General features: G+C 37.0%; 1 long non-coding RNA gene across 2 annotated transcripts; it reads right to left on the bottom strand.

Annotated features, from left to right (window-relative positions):
• Positions 1–1,136: 1,136 nt before the first annotated feature.
• On the bottom strand, positions 1,137–15,072 carry LOC146322660 (uncharacterized). 2 transcript variants are annotated; one of them, XR_014771305.1, is made up of 2 exons: positions 13,417–15,072; positions 1,137–1,867 (listed from the first exon to the last, which is right to left on the bottom strand). It is a non-coding gene; the product is annotated as an uncharacterized LOC146322660 (long non-coding RNA). The 2 variants fall into 2 exon arrangements; XR_014771304.1 differs by lacking the exon at positions 1,137–1,867 and adding an exon at positions 5,428–6,597.
• Positions 15,073–16,569: the final 1,497 nt, after the last annotated feature.

The following is a 16,569-nucleotide window of genomic DNA, read 5'->3' as shown; positions in this document are numbered from 1 at the left end:
TTCCAGGCCAGTTATAATTATAGTTGGGAAAACAAATGAGAATTGAGAATTATCACTGAGAGGCCGAAAAGGCCAGATGTAAGAAGATGCGTTTGTTCAGAAGGACGGGAAAATAAAAGTGGGCCTTAGTTCGTGTTATCAGAAGAGAACCGTCACCACCGTGGAAAATGTAACCACCGAAGAAGCGAATAATGTCACAAGTTTATTTATCTATATTTTTCACCAAAAGCAACGTCTGATCGGTGCGACTTTGTAATAAAGTGAAACCACTCAGACAGTTTATTCTCGTCAATTATCTGTTTTTGATTGCTTTTGTTTTTATTTTACCGTGTAATTTCTCATAAAGCCTGTGGTCTAAAAAAAATGTGAAATCCAAAGATTTACCAACTGGCGCCACATTATCCCAAATGGCCCGTAAGACAGCATTAATTTTGGTGTGTGTATGTATGTGTATTTTTTTTATTATTATTTTAATTTTATCGGGCAGGTCTCATTTGGGATTATTATCATCGGATGTCCCGGTACAAGAGAGATGTCTACATTACGTTTGAATCCGGCCCAATTTAAAATGGAGGGTATTAAGCCACATTGCGGGACATTATAATACTCGTTATCAATACTACAGATTTATTTCAGTGAGCATCTCAACAACTCAGCATAAGTTTGAATGCGTATTTTACTACGACACAATGTATAGACTATGTCGTAATAAAGGAGTAAATCCTTAATGCAGACCGTAAGGGCTTATTAATTAAGCCGAGCAGAAATCTAAAATATTAGAAAGAAAAAATATCTAGAGTTTTATAAACTGAATGCACTTTGATATTTCAAAAGCGAAAAAATCTGGTGTATAGAGTCTACAGTATAATGATCATAATTCTAATCCGCCGTAAATCTGTGTCACAGCTCGTGCTGAACGGGCCGGACGTCCCAGCAGCGCTGCAGCGAGGCCACGCAGGCCACCGTGTGCAGGATGTCTTCTGTGTGGAGGGCGGTGCTATTAAAACCATGTGAAGGATTTAGTGTCCGCAAAATACTTCTAGTACAACTTGTATGACAGACTAGAGAACTGTGAAGGACAACACTGTATTAAAGAGCGGGTTTAGTACGTTATGGTCAAGACAATGCAGACAAAAGCCAGTTTAAAAATTTATTTCTCAAAGTGTGCAAACATAACAGACATGTAAACAAATGGTGTATATACATTTTAAGCATTAAATCAAGGCGTGGATGTAAACAACGTAAGCACTCACTGTTTGGCATCACCAGGGTGGCGTGAGGACACTCAGTGGTTGGTTTGTGCTGATTGTGAGTGGTCAGCTTTGCTTCAGCAGCACGATCAATACTGGAGGCTTCAGCTAGAGTCTTAACTCCAATATTTACGTGCTGCTACAGTAAGGCGACCAGCAGATGAGAAAAGACTAAGTCAACCAACCTTTTTATCATCAGAAAAACAAGTGCCTGTGTGGCAAAACTTCAGACAGTAGATATCAAGAGTTAAAGTAAACAAGTCAACTTCCATCGTCACTGAAACAACAGGTGGAGGAGGTGATGGGTGACAGCCAGGCTGTATATTCAGGCTTTACTGCGGCAGCACAGTATGGCCTGCATCTCAGTGTAACCCACAAACCATTCCGTGCTGCTACAGCATCGCCCAAACTGCAGTCATGGTCCTTCCACTTCAGATTCTTTGTCATCTTCTGTGTTATCTGCACACTCTTCATCCTCCAGGCTTCTCATCCAAACCACATGTCCACAGACTAATTACCTATCATGTATCCACCTAAAGACGTTCAGGTGGTCACCGGTTTCTTTTGTGGATACAAGTCTTCTGTCCACTCCTAAAGCATGCAAGGAGGTTCACCACCTGAAACACACAGACAAAAAACTCTTTCAGATTAATGTATCTCTGATGTTAGCCTGTCAAAACTGATGTAAAGCAACAATGTGAAATATATGGCCAAAAATATGTGGACACAATAATACACTTATTTACATTTGTTGAGTATCTCATTTTAATACCGAGGGGAATTACTATATTGCTCTAATAGCATTCACTCTCCTGGGGAAACTTTCCACAAGATTCTGAAACCTGGCTGCAGAAATTTGCATCAATTTGGCCACTATGTGAGGTTGGATATTGGTGTTGGTTATCTCCCAACATCGCCTGGCTCAATGTCAGCTTCCAATTCATCCCAAAGCTGCTGTAATTGGTTGAGGTCGAGGCTGTCTTCAGGCCAGAAAAGTTCTTCCACACCAAACTCAGACAAAAAACATTTCATTATGGATCTTGCTTAATGCACTGCCATGTTGAAACATGAAAGGGCCTTTCCCAAACTGTTGCCACAACACTGGAAGCACACTGTTGTCTAAAATATTACTGTATGATGTAACATTAGGATTCCCCTTAATTGGGACCGAGCAGCACGGGGACAGTGTTGTCCACATACTGGCCATAGTGTACTCAAGTAGTTTCACATCAAGGATTTGTACTGGCTGTTTTTCCAATTGAGTCAAATGTAACAACTGCTTGCATTTCAGCAGAAATAGCCCAACTGTTGCACATGCTCAAAGTAAGTCTGTTTTGCCTGTAACAAAAGCTGCACAACTTTAAAGCCATTAGGAAGAAAAAAGTGCACTTGCCAGTTTTACATGGTTGACTCAAATGGTTTGGTAGCACAGCTAATGTTCCAAACTAGGGATGCTGGATATTGGAGTTTTGCCAATATACAATATTTTCCAACTCATTTTAGCCCATTGCCAATATATGCATATTTGTGGGATTAACATATGTCTACTCTTATTGTGATGGCCCACTAGCAAATGCAGAATTACAATACAATGCTTGACAAAATGTACACTTTCACTGGGCAAAATAAAAAGACATCTGCTGACATTATTTTTTCCCCCTAACTGGTGCCCGTTTCTTTGTTCTCTTCACAAATTTATCCTAATGATCAGGTGACAGCAAATAGCAAGTTTCCTATCCATTTTGGACCCCTCCACACTGTAGACACACTCATGTGGCATGCACATAATTAAAATAATTAAACTTAAAAGTCATCTTATCAACCTGTTATATTAGCATAATACACACAATATATACAATATTTTATTTTTAAGCCCTTATTATCTGATACTGATGATATGCCAATAATATTGTGCTTTCCTATTCCAAACCATTTTACAGCATCAATATGCAAAAACTCATTCACATATCACTGTGAAACAGGGGGCAGTGCTGACACAGAAAGAAATAGTCTGTATTTAGCATAACTCAGAATAAATATCTTTTTTTAAGGAGTGACAGTATCACTCAAAATACTGTAGCATTTTCATGTCCAGTAACATCCAGTATATTAGTGCTCAGGTGCTCCATAAACACCTGAGTGTAAAGTGACCAGTTTTGTCTGAACTACAAAGATGTTTGCTTGTCAGAGGGAGTGTAGTATCTCATTCAGTGGTTGAGCACTCTTGGGTTTCAAAGATAATTACTGCTCCATTGTGCTCAGCTAAGTGTGCACCCGACAAAAACCATTGTACATGGAAAAATATGATGCAAAATCTTTTTTCTTTTTTTAAATGACTAGAAAAGTTTCACCATTGTGAAATAAGCATTTGGTTTAAAAAATGCACTTTAACCCTTATAATGAAGCAAGATAACCAAGTGATTGGAGAGACCTCAAATGCCAAGTTTGGACAAGTGACAAGAATTATTTTGTCTATTCAAGTGTCATTTGACAAATCGCTGAAACCCAACCAGCTTCAGAGGTGCTGTTCAATATCTGGCCTCACAAGTGGAGGAAAGCAATTCAGAAAACAGGAAGAGAATTAGCCAACTGGAAGAATCAATTAATTACCATAAAAGCAGCTCTACCAGTTATAGCAGTGTCAGCTTTTCTAGAGAGCTATCCTGATTGACATTTTGAATCTTAAAACAAAATCTTCAACCAAACCTAGTTTGTCAGAAAAGGTCTTACAACAAACTTTTTCCTGATAATAATCCTGTAGTAAGAGTTTGGATCCAATGGATGTGCTGCCACTAGAGGTCTCAATGGACCTGTAATTATGACCTTGGTCTGAAGTGGACCCGATAGCCTGAACCTAATAACATCTCTAACATAGTACACTTCCCTTCCAAAAAGACACTGACACGACGTGCAGTCCCTCTCTCACACACATACACAAACCACACACAAACTCCAGTGCAGCTCAGAGAAAATGACTGAGTAAAAAAAAAAAATCTATTTACTTCAATTGCTTAAGAAAGGTAATAATTATCAACTTGAGGGTTTTATTCCTCAATCCAAATTTAAAAAAAAAATGTGGTAAAGGAGATGCAACCAGGGATAACTGGGGGAAAAAAAAAAATCTCTTAAGATTTGAGGGTCACCAGCACAGACAAACAAGTTGCTTTCATCAGTTATACTGTTAGACAATTAAACCCAGAAGAAAAACACTTGGAAAGGATGGCTGAATTTGGTTGATTCCTGCATTTTAGTGGAGGGCAGGCACCATGTACTAAGGCGATAAACTAGGATTCACACAAGAAAATTTTCTGTCATGTGCACTTGCCATTTTAACTAAGACAGTGAGGACCAGCGAGTGAAGTGCTCTATTTTTTGAACTGGTGAGTAGGAACCTAGACCTTTAGTGCAACAAAAAATAAATAAATAAAAATCTCTTCAAGCAGGGACAATGCTACAAGCTAACTTGATATGACAATAAAGCAATTCTACATGAAAATTCATAGTACATTTTGTAAATTTTTTTTTTTACAGTTATTTCTAGTATCTCAATAGTATGTCTTTCACAAAAAAACATGGATGCTTTTGCAAAATGTTTTACTTTCTGAATAATAATAATAATAATGATAATAAAAGAAAAGAAAGGAAGGAAGAATGTTCCTTGATAACTAATACTGTTAAATTGGTGAAAGATACTTCCTGGGACAACATTTAGTTTTAAGTTTAAAACATTGCACAAGGTAACAACATTTGATACAGGCACCACCACCCAAGTATATCAGTATAAACTGTAGTTAATTTACAACTTTACATCAAGGGTATATAAATGTCAGATTTGTGAGGCATGACAAAATCTCTTTGTATTCGTCCTAAGAAGGGCTGCCATGTTATCAGTTTTTCACTTCACAATTATGGTGGCCAAAATAATTCACTGTAATATTATCAAGAGATCTGTAAAAAAATTTAAATAATAATATTATCAGCCACCTTTAACTTTGTTTATTGTGCGTTTCTCTCTTTTTGGCAAAGTATAACCAGTGTAGGGTGGTGGAGAGTCTGTACCAAAACTGTAGAAAAAGTGCAATCAAGCTTAATGGATATTGAAAAGGTGTGTGTGTGTGGGACACGTGGAGGGAGACAAAGCAAGAACAGAAGGAAACGGAAATGATTTATGAGCATACAGTACATTTAAAAACTATTGGGCTATTTACGCATAATAATACACGTGATAATAAACATGATATCAATAAATCTTTTTAAAATACCACTGTTACCTTCAACACCAGTATATCGTGACACCCCAAATTCTTGGCCCATCGGGTCCACATCCCCTGCCAAAAAGGATGATGTAATATCAACTACTGGAAGCAGTACCTAATAAAATTATATGAGCAACAAAAAATAACTTTTAAAAATCAATTAATAGTTTCTTACATAAGTGACACATTTGCTGGTTCTGTTTATCCAGGATTTGTAGCTTTACATACATTTGTAAATGGAATCGCCGACTTTAGTTGTCACACAAAATAAGAAATCTGAAGAAATGAATGTGCTCTAGAAAGTTGCAGGTGGAAAGGGGTGTTTGTCATTATCTCAAACATTTGAAGAATTAATAATTTAAAAAAAAAAACTTCTATTGATTAATCAATAATAAAAATAATTATTTGTTGCAGCCCTTAGTGTAAGCTAAAATTACTGACAACAGCTAAGGCATTTTTTTGTTGAAAACAGCTGATACCCCCTACCTTCCGACACTTTACATACACAGCATACTGTTCATCTACATGATGCAAAGTGGGGAAACATGGGAAACACACAATGTACACTAACTTGGATTCACATATGGAAAATTTGCCCAATCATTTCCTTATCTTCTGTCATATGTACGTGACATTTTTTCTTACTCGTTTATGTAGAGGCAGAGACAGTATTGTATGAATTAAACTGAGGCATAAGTAAGTTTTACCCCATCTATCCTTATAAATTATGTAACAAAAACGCACAAAGGAACTAATCGGGTAAGCTGTGTATTTTCCTTTTAAGCTGATAATTTCTTTACATGTCCAGGTGGAATTGTTCACATCAATGACTCTAACCTCTCCCATTTCTCTCCCTTTCCTTTAAGGAAGCATGCCCAGACATGTCACCTTCACTGCTCAGCCTTTTTAACCCGTTCCTATGACATCTGCTCCCAATACAATGGCCTCAAAGAGACACCTGACCCCAAGGTTGAAGGTCAAGTAACCTCCTACACCCCATCGGGTACAGGGACGTGGACATGACAACTCATCAACTCCTCAAAAGTGGTCTGGACTGGCCTCTTCTGGGTCTGTGTTACACCATCTTCTGCCTGTATAAGCACAAACTAAAGGGAGATCTGCAATGACATTGTACGCTGTGGATTTAAAAAAAACAAACAAACAAAAAAAACAAAAAAACAAAAACAAAAAAAAAAACAGAGTGGGAATCACATTTATCCACATGAAAAGATCTATGCAAATTTGAGTTTCTCATTGTGTTTATAAAGCTCTATCTCTGGCCATTGGGACAAGGAAGGAAACTCCTCCAAGTTAAATATCTGCAGAATCAACTGCCTAGTTTGAAGCACCAACACTTTAAAAACAGTACTGACTAATACACGTTTCAGAATATATTTAGCCACCAACCCAGAATACAATGGTTGTAGGAGTAGGCACACGGTTTCTTTTTTTGGCACACAAGCAGCATACTGTATGTCTCTATACAATTACAAATCCATCACTTAAATTTTTAAAGCCAAATAAACAGCAGATAATAGGCTAGCCAAACCATCATTGTTTTGTGTTGGGTAAGACAACACAGACAGTACAAATACATTATGTTCACTGTGCCACAACTTCATAAGGTGTAGTAAATTGTTTCATCAGCTACAGGGATAGCATGTACACCTCTCCATAGTACTAGAAACAAATACAAAACAAATTCATCCATGATAACAAAGTAACCAATTGTGATGACATATCAATAACAGAAAAAAAATAAAAAAATAAATATCACCCTTTACCAAAAAAATACTTTGAGAAAGTGTACATGTCTAAAAACAACCCAGGAGTTGGTGGTGAATCGTTTTATTGTTCCTTGCGGACGAGGGATGCTACCTATAAAGACCTGCACTGTTCTATGCAAACACCAGTACTGTAATGGTATGTGTTAATCCTAGAAAAACCTGTTAGATTTGCTCACCCAGCAAAACATGTCCAGCATAGCACGGGGCAGAGTGACTGGGATTCCCTGGAAGCTACAGCCATGTCTTGTCAAAAGAATTATAGAAAACGTCACAAAACATGTGGAAACGCATACCTAGGATTGACAAGAGATTAAACCCTACTTCACAGGACAACAACACTAGAAGATATGTGAGAGTGACCTCTGAGTCATTGTTGCACCCCACAGGTAAACACCACCCCCCTCCATTTACTGTCAGGTGTGAGTATAACAGACAGACCCTTTACCCTTCAGGTACACCATCTATATTAATGAATAAAATAATTTAAATCAATGGACTGAAAATTAAGTTTTGATCTGAATAAATAAATGAAAAGTATGTTGTCGTAACCAATGTATAAAATTATTGTAAAGTAACGTGTAACACAATTCATTGTACTGTTTTGAATTAATAAGAGCAGGACAGTGCATGTCTTAAAAGGTATAAAATAATAGTTAGACATTTTAATTACTTTCAACTCAGGTATATACAATTCCCTCATAGTCAACAGCAGTGTCTGTCATCAAAACACACCAGTGTGCCCGCAATGTGTCTGGTGAAATATTTTATCTGAACACACAATTTTGTTGTACATGCCACTACATTAGAAATCATTCATTTCAACTCACTATTACACATTCCTCAACAACTTTGTGTTCTCTCCAGTTATTTACTACTCCATTTGAACTATCTCTAGCTTCCTCCTCCTGCCACGACAGCCAGAGCAGCAATAAACAGGATGCAGACAAAGCAGTACACTGTGATGCAATTTCAAAAGTACGACCTGAGGACTTGATTTTAACTTGACCAATAGCATGAAACTATTTTAAGAAAGGCAAGGCAACAACTACCTAAACAAATTAAGTTTTGTTTTACAATCCTTAACATGACTACCAAAAAAAATAAAAAAATAATAAAAATAAAAATACAATTAATCACTAATGTACAGAACCAACAGTAAGACTGAAATTAGGATCCCATTAAGTGTGTGTAAATTGTATGTACATACACTCATAAGCAAGATGGCCAAAAGAGGAAGCAAAGTGTGAGTTGAATGGCACACCCATTCACTCATGCACCAGTTACACAAGCACACAGACTATACTTGTTTTTTTGGGTTTTTTTGTATAAAATCTAACTCAAATGTCTAAGTTGAATTCAGATATTTACATTAATCTTATACACAGTGTAAAAACTGTGTGTTGAACACAACCAAATTTTTTCTTGCTAAAAGTAGTGAGGCTTTCCAATGACTTTGTTGTTAGACTGTTTACAGAGTTTTAAATGCTGCCACAAAATTACAAATAAATAAATAAATTCAAAGGTATAATAGTGTTTGTGTATGTGAGGGCGTAAACCTAAATTAATTACATGTAAATAAATAAAAATATTAATAATCTCACTGATGATTTCACACATTCTTTGCCAGGTCTGACATACCTATCACTTACAGCTGTTAAGGCAGCAGTTACAAGTACACACCAGCAGATCAACATTACTTATAGCAATATATAAAAAATTATGCCTGCTGATATTACTGCTGAAAATACACCAAATTTGTTGTTTGAAGGCAAACTTTTAAAACTGACCAAACAAGACATTGCTGGTAACACCGTGTGCAAAAATATCTGGTCTCTCTGCACTCAAGTACACTGCCTGACTGGGGACTGAGGGTGACCTGTTACCTGCTTACCAAGTTAGGGCAACTAACAACAGAAATAAATAAACCAGCCACCAATATTTCAGGATCATATAAATCTTTCCAATCTAACTGCTTACAAGTTAATACTGTGGGCTAATCTAGCACCCTCAGGTGAAAAAAAAGGCTGGTGCAGCAGAAATGAAAACACCATGTGTGTGTATTCAGAGGAGGCGTACTCTTGCTATGTCAGATCTTACGGCCGGTGCTGTTGCAGGTTATCATATTACTACATAAAATTTAATTATCAAGCAGAGAATTCACCAGCACTGTAACAGCTGACGTATTCTTTCTAAACATGCTATCCCATCCCATAAGTGCTTCTGTCACTCACTACACCAAACAGCAACAAAAGCGAATCTGCAACTTTTTTGAGAGCAGCTGCAAGCAGAAGATCAAAAGATTGATTTTTATGAGAAGATCAACCTTTTGAAATTTTACCAATATTTTTAAAGTTGCTAATTGTCCTCATAAATACATCAATGTTCACAGCAGATGATTTCACTTTAGCATGCCACAAAAATCCACCAACTTCTTCAACTTACCAGTGTCACTAAAAGTGTGGTGACAAACCATAACAGCAGCAATTGGCAATTATTTAGAAATATAATGCCATATCTATAAACTGTTTTTAAAAGATTCTCACAATTTAAATGAAACAGGTGCAAAGCCCTTTGCACTACAGTGATGCAGCACCTACTGTATGCAAAAATTATCAAAGCCAATGCAAAACATATGCTTGTAAGAAACATGCAAGGCCCTGGCACCCTTATATGCTGCCAATTTTATCAGCCTTAACTTGATGGATTTAATACATCATGCAAAATATATAGACACCCATTTTCACTAAAGATCACAACCAAACGTATATACACCTAGACTGACCACTATATGAATGATTCAAGAACCTAAAATATGTTTACAGGAGAAATGACTGATGCACATAAAATAATTTGACAGCTTCTATTTAATGCTGCTAAGTCACAGAACTCAAACAAAGGCCAGCATCTGGAAAATAACCAACAAGACCCATGAAAACCTGTTCTCATCACTGCAAATTTGAATACTATAAAGTTTGTGCTGAGTGGTGCAGAAACAAGGAAGAGAAGGGTGGGGGTTCTCTGCAGCCTGGCTACAACACATGTGAGCAAGTACAAGAAGAGAAGCACAGTTTCACCAGGAAATGGGGGTGGGAGCCCATTTTGCCGGAGGGGTCTGAGAAGACAGAATGATGAGTCACAGAATGTCATGCTAACAGTCTGAAACAGCACAACGGTGCTCTACAAAGAGAGTGAAAAGGCAAATACCAGAGAACGGAGGGGAGACATAGACCTGTAGCATTTTAAGGAGATTAACTGGAAGCACAACAGGAATAAAAACTGTTAAAATCCACCAGTACTGCTCTGACAATTGCATACATGGACAGTTTCAACAGTACTGTAATCTCTCATCAGGAGAATATGAGCAAAATATTTCACCATGGTGAGCACATTAGATACACAATATAAAACTAGGTAAGCACTGCAAAAGTTTATATATTACTAACATTCTTGATCATAAAATTTCTCTTTGACAAAGTGCTACCTCCTCCATTCTAGAGATTAGATCTAACACATTCAAATCTGTAGTTTTATGAAACAAAAATATCAGCAATAAGCACACATGTTGCAGCTGACATTGTTTAACTGATTACAAAAGATTGCTTCCATCAACTAAATTGGATGAAATTGGATTTTAATAATCACTAATGCTGCCTCAACTGAAATATTATGTACTGTCTTTGACGTGTATTTCAGCCGGTTTCCTTTTTAACAAATAAAACAACACTGTGAATCCCAACATTTTTAGTGTGATTTTTTTTTTTTTTACATCAACACTTCAAAAGCCAAACATTCAGTAATATTTTATCCATTTACGGTATTAGAGCAATTTGACTTCCTATCTTTATCACGAGGACATTGTGGTAGAGAGACAACAGACGACCTCAACTTTTACCACAAAATAAGCAAGCAGGTTTAGTTCGTCAACATTTTCCAGTATACATAAAAGCATATGTCAGAGTAGTTATATCTAAAATGTCTTAATGTATTCTATAAAGACCATTAGATTTTAACAATGATTAATTACAATTTTGCATAAACCCATTCTCTCTCATGGCATAAAAATATTTCAAAACACATCCCAACTGGGCACAGAGACCTAATTTTTTTTCTCTCATGCTGTGGATCAATTTCTCAAGAGGTGTTTTTTTTAAAGTTAAATTATCAATTAAGTTTTTTTTTTTACTTTGTGTGCGTGTGTCATTTAGAACCCATCTATCACTTGACTTAGACCGATACTAGCCTATCACAGCTATATTGGTCTAGATTTGTATCAGCATATATGTTGTCTGATATGAAACTTTTTCTTTTAACAGAACATTATGCAGATTGTTTTTATGTTAGTCTTACAGGCAGCATTTTATGTATATTTGACTCTACTTTTTCTCTCTCACTCTTTTTATGTTTTTTTTCCCCATTTATAGTCACTTATATTTGTTAAATCTGCAATTTCAGTGTCATGATGGTGTGTATGTGTGTGTGTACACACACATATAGACAGGTATGTATATCTCTAATATGAGCATCAACCCCAGACCCAAAAATCAGTATCAGTCAACCCTAGTCTTACTGGGGCATGACAAATAACACAGCTAGACAAAGAGAGAAACTTAGGTTAATGTGAGTTTCCCATCTATTTAAAATACACCATGTGGTGTACAATAAATATCAACAAATGTATTTCTTCCTAAAGCAGATAATTACATGCCTGTCATATTTTAAGTTATCATACTGTTCATTGTGTTTCATACACCCACAAATTAAAGTTTTCTTGTCAGTCAGACACGTCAGATCTTATAGTACAGTAATTTTCTACCTCCCCCTCCTCCTCTTTGCTCTGCTATGTGGCTGTGAAAGGTCTTTCCCTCATATCATGTTAGCTAATTTCCCACCAACTAAATGCCCTCAAAATAAATAAACAAAATCTTACTATGAAGTGGGTGGTTTCATCATGAAAATGCTGTCCCACTTCTCCCACAATTATTACACTAAAGGGCACAATCTGCAATTTCAGTGACAAAAACTATGTCAAAGACAATGGTATTTACTGTAGTTACATTTCCACTCAGGTCATGGATGTCTGACTGAAGTGGTAGCACATAACTCTTAACCTTACTGCTGCAGAATATGTGTGACAAAATAAAAAAACCTGGAAAAATGCACACTGACATTTGTGGTGGACGGGGAGGGGGGATTGCATTGCGGGGAAAATGGGTACAGGTCTGTCTCAGTTTCTCAATGCTGTTAACTGTAATTATATTTTTAAAAAGATAGTTAAACATGATACTTGACAATGTGGACACCTATTTGTTTAAACAGATGCAACACTGTAAAAGATAGGAAGGCCTCGCATTATGTAACACATTAAACCGATCTCTACTTAGAAGGAAGTAGAAGGGGCGGGTTTAGACGCACAATTATATGCACCCTCTCTTTTCCTCTCTTGTGCTTTATTAGTCGAGCAGTCATGTTCATTATGAGAAGCATAAGGCTGCATAATATATCACACATACAACCTCTCCAGTAATTAACGACCAGGTCCGTTTTGTCACTCTTTACTAAACCGATTAGAGCACGCAGTTTTTTTCCCTTCAATGTACTTGTATTTAATCAGGGTCCAGGGAACACAGAAAGTGGAGCGAGGCAAAAAAAGGCAAAAGGAGACAGAAAGCAATGACTGAAATGAAAACCCTTCATCAAACTACGATAACCGAAAAAAAACATTACAGCGAGCCACAAGCAGCACCGCCACTAACAATGCAATGCTTATTTTTAATAACTAACTTTATTGCAGCATTAGTGGTTATGACAGCCATTCGTCTAATGCTTTACAGAGCTATTAAAGTTGAACCATCAGAAGTTACAACTCCTATGATTATTGTCACTTGGCTGAGAAATAAACCGATTATCTAATGTTAATCTAAAATTTTCAAATCTATTAAAAAAGAAACAAATATGAGTTAATTACGTGGTGCTGATCATGGGAGTTATGGCAATACAAGAGCTGCTCAAACACACGTTCACAGCCACTTCACGACACAGATAGGAAAATAAAACAAACTCCGTCATTATTATTAAGGGCATCACTGAGTATAAGGTCAAACTGCGATATAATGACAAACTTACCAGGTGTTTTCTGTCTAACAATCCAAAAAACGCTTGCAACAACACATAAAGCTCAGGAAAAAAAAGTCTGCCTTAGTTCAATCAAGCTTGGTAAAAATGAAGTTACCACAAAATGCACTGTGTCTGTCCCGGTCTGTCGTATTGATTTTTCCCTCCGAAGCCAGTGTAGGTGCCGTGTGCATTTGTTGACACTACCGACTGTGCTTCTCCTCTGCTCGAGCTTGCCTGGCTGCTTTTGCACCTCCCGCTCAAAACTGGGCTCCAATGCCAAAAAAATAGTCCATTATACTTCAACTTTGATTTTTGACCGCTAAGTTAAGTGTCTCCTTCATACAAAATAATTTTCCATCTATTCCCCCTTTTCAAAAAAAAAAAAAAAAAAAAGAAAAAAAAAGGGGGAAAAAAAAGATATCCCTCTCATCTCCTGGATAAAACGGACCGCTGTGTGAGCGCATATTTTTTTCACCGTTACAGCGCAGCAAAGTCAGAAATCCCTCTGTATGTGCGAGCAAGCTAAGCTAGCAGGCTAGCTGCTAGGAGTAGTAGAAGCTGGCAAAGCTGGCCAAATGGCTAACGTCTCCCCGCCACGGTCGGTCTCTCCTCTCTTCCACGTATTCCTCTCCTCAAGTCCGTTTATAACGTCCGATTAAAATCGATTCAAATACTTTGCGGCTTCAATTACCTGTGCTCCGTTGGAATTACGTGGTGCCCCTCTCTAAAAGCGCAGTTTAATTTTGAGCGCTCGGTTTCTCCCCCGTCTCAGCGACAGCTTTCTACATTCGCAGCATCCTCTCTCCGCAGCTGCTGAGGCAATCGCTGCTCACTCGAAAATGGCGCCGAAAGATACACTCTTCATTCAAATTCGATAGAGCCTCCCATTCTCCCTATTGGCTGGATGCGGAGTGGACTCCGCGCCGCTGATTGGCTGCTGAAAATGCACTCTCAAATGATCTCGCAGCCCACGCAGCGTTCAACAGAGAGGGACAGGTTAACCCTTTACGTCCCTCAACGACTTTTTACAGCAGCTGAACCTTTGCGTTCAAACTTTAGAGAGCAGAATTTTTGATCTGACATGAATGCCACGACCCATAGTAACGACTGTGCACTGACAATAACACCGTGCAGCTTTTACAAGTCACTAAATGAGCCGCTACTCTGATGACACGACAGGAGACCGAGAGAAATCCACCGCAATAGGGAATAGTGCAATACAGTCAATGGTATTATTAGGTATGTAGACCAGCGGTTCTCAAACAGTGGTCTGGGGACCCCTAAGGGGTCCATGGCACTCTGCCAGGAGGTCAGTGAAAAGTTTTTTGATTTATTAATTTAAAATATCATGATATTAAAAAAGTAGCAACCATTACTTACTTACATTGATAAACTACTTCCTTTCCACAATTTATAGAACAATCATATTCAAGTCACAGTCTGGGCTGTCTTTCTTTTTTTATGCTTTTTATTAGACCTCTTTTACATGTTCTATTTATCATGTTTTTATTGTTTATTATTTAAGATAATCAGACGCACTGAGAGTGAAACACAATCTCTTGGTGCATGTGTTATATATGTTATTGGTTTTTACGTGGTGCAAAAATGTTCAATACACGTCTTATATCTTTCTAATACATTTCTCTTGTGTTGGTCTTTCACATAAGTAAGCAGAAGTGTTGTAAAAGAAGTGAAAAAAAGAGGCTACATTAAAGCTACTACAAGGAGATTTTCTATTTTTTGGATTTTGGAAGCTCCAGTAGACAAAAGCGGTAGTGATCCCACTGCCAAAACCACAAAATATAAAGTCAAAAATAAATGCATCTCAATAAAAATCTCCTGCTTCTTTTTTTAGCCTTGCTAACATACTAGTCACTGTAATTTTGGCTGGGAAAAATTTAACACAGGTTCATTTCATATGATTTTAAAGGGAATCCAACCCTGTTAACTTATATAGGTCAATTATAAATTGGGACAGGTTCAGAATCAGTTGTAGCTTTAAAATAATCATAACCTGAATTTGATTTTATGTAAGCGCTAAGAGTCAAACACACTGCCTTGTGTATGCATGTTATTGATATTTTGTGTTGACATGGTGCAAATATTTTAATGCATGTCTAATATCTTTCTGTACATTTTTCTTGTGTTGTTCTTTCACATGACTCTGTAAAAGTGTAAAAAAAACTAAAACTTTTACTGAAAGATCCATGGCCTGTACCTGTAAGCATAATCAGTGTCCAAACTGAAGTGAATAAATTCATTCAATATTAGCTGTCTGCAATTGTATTTTAACTCACTTATTATTCCTAATGGGACATCATATTAATGGTGTAATGTAACTAAATACATCTACTCAGGTGTTGTATGAGGTACAACATTTTTTGCTACTGTATACTCCACTACACTTCAAACTTTATTCTTTTAACTGCACAATATTTACGTGACAGCTAACATTACCTTTCAGATAAAGACTTTCCATCAAAAGGGCATATCATAACCTTATAAAATATCATAGGATACATTGTTAAAAATTAAACCAGTGTGACCTCTTGTAAAAAAGCAGTGTGTATTTGGGGCTCCTTGTCATGTTTTAGGTCTCTATGAATCACTAGCAGTCCCACTAAAGACACATTTCCTCCAGAAACATCTAACCATTTATATATCCCTAACATCAGTGCAATTCAGATTTATCTTGGAGGCCCCTGGCCCCCAGGTTGGGAACCTCTGGACAAAACTACAGAACAGTACATGAAGTAGATGCAATTTTGCTTGACCAGCGACAACAGTAAAATTTCTGCTTACACACTGATGCATCAGTATTAACAATCTAAGATAATATTATAACATTCACAGGGGCCAGTTTTCTGCAGAGTCAGCACTTTAACTTTTGATAGTTTAAGTATTTTTAGTTGAAAAGGATTTTGAATAGGACTTGTATCTTGTAAGGGTGATTTTTCTGTTGTTGTATTGGTACCTTCACTCAAAGAATCTGACTATTTCTTCCATGACTGCATCTGATGTAAAAATGTGACTGAGAACCTTTTACATGCTTTTTGTCTGAGAGCATCAAAACACCATAAACTGTCAGAAAACACACAATTTCAGGTTTACATTTAACCTAGAAACATTTATAGCCTTTTCATAGACTGCATTTAAAGAGAG

This window comes from Lutjanus erythropterus, chromosome 8, assembly GCF_056507025.1.
Source record: "Lutjanus erythropterus isolate fLutEry1 chromosome 8, fLutEry1.hap2, whole genome shotgun sequence".
Taxonomy (NCBI): domain Eukaryota; kingdom Metazoa; phylum Chordata; class Actinopteri; order Lutjaniformes; family Lutjanidae; genus Lutjanus; species Lutjanus erythropterus.
Note: the sequence above shows the minus strand (reverse complement) of the source record. Positions and strands in the feature narration are given on the sequence as shown.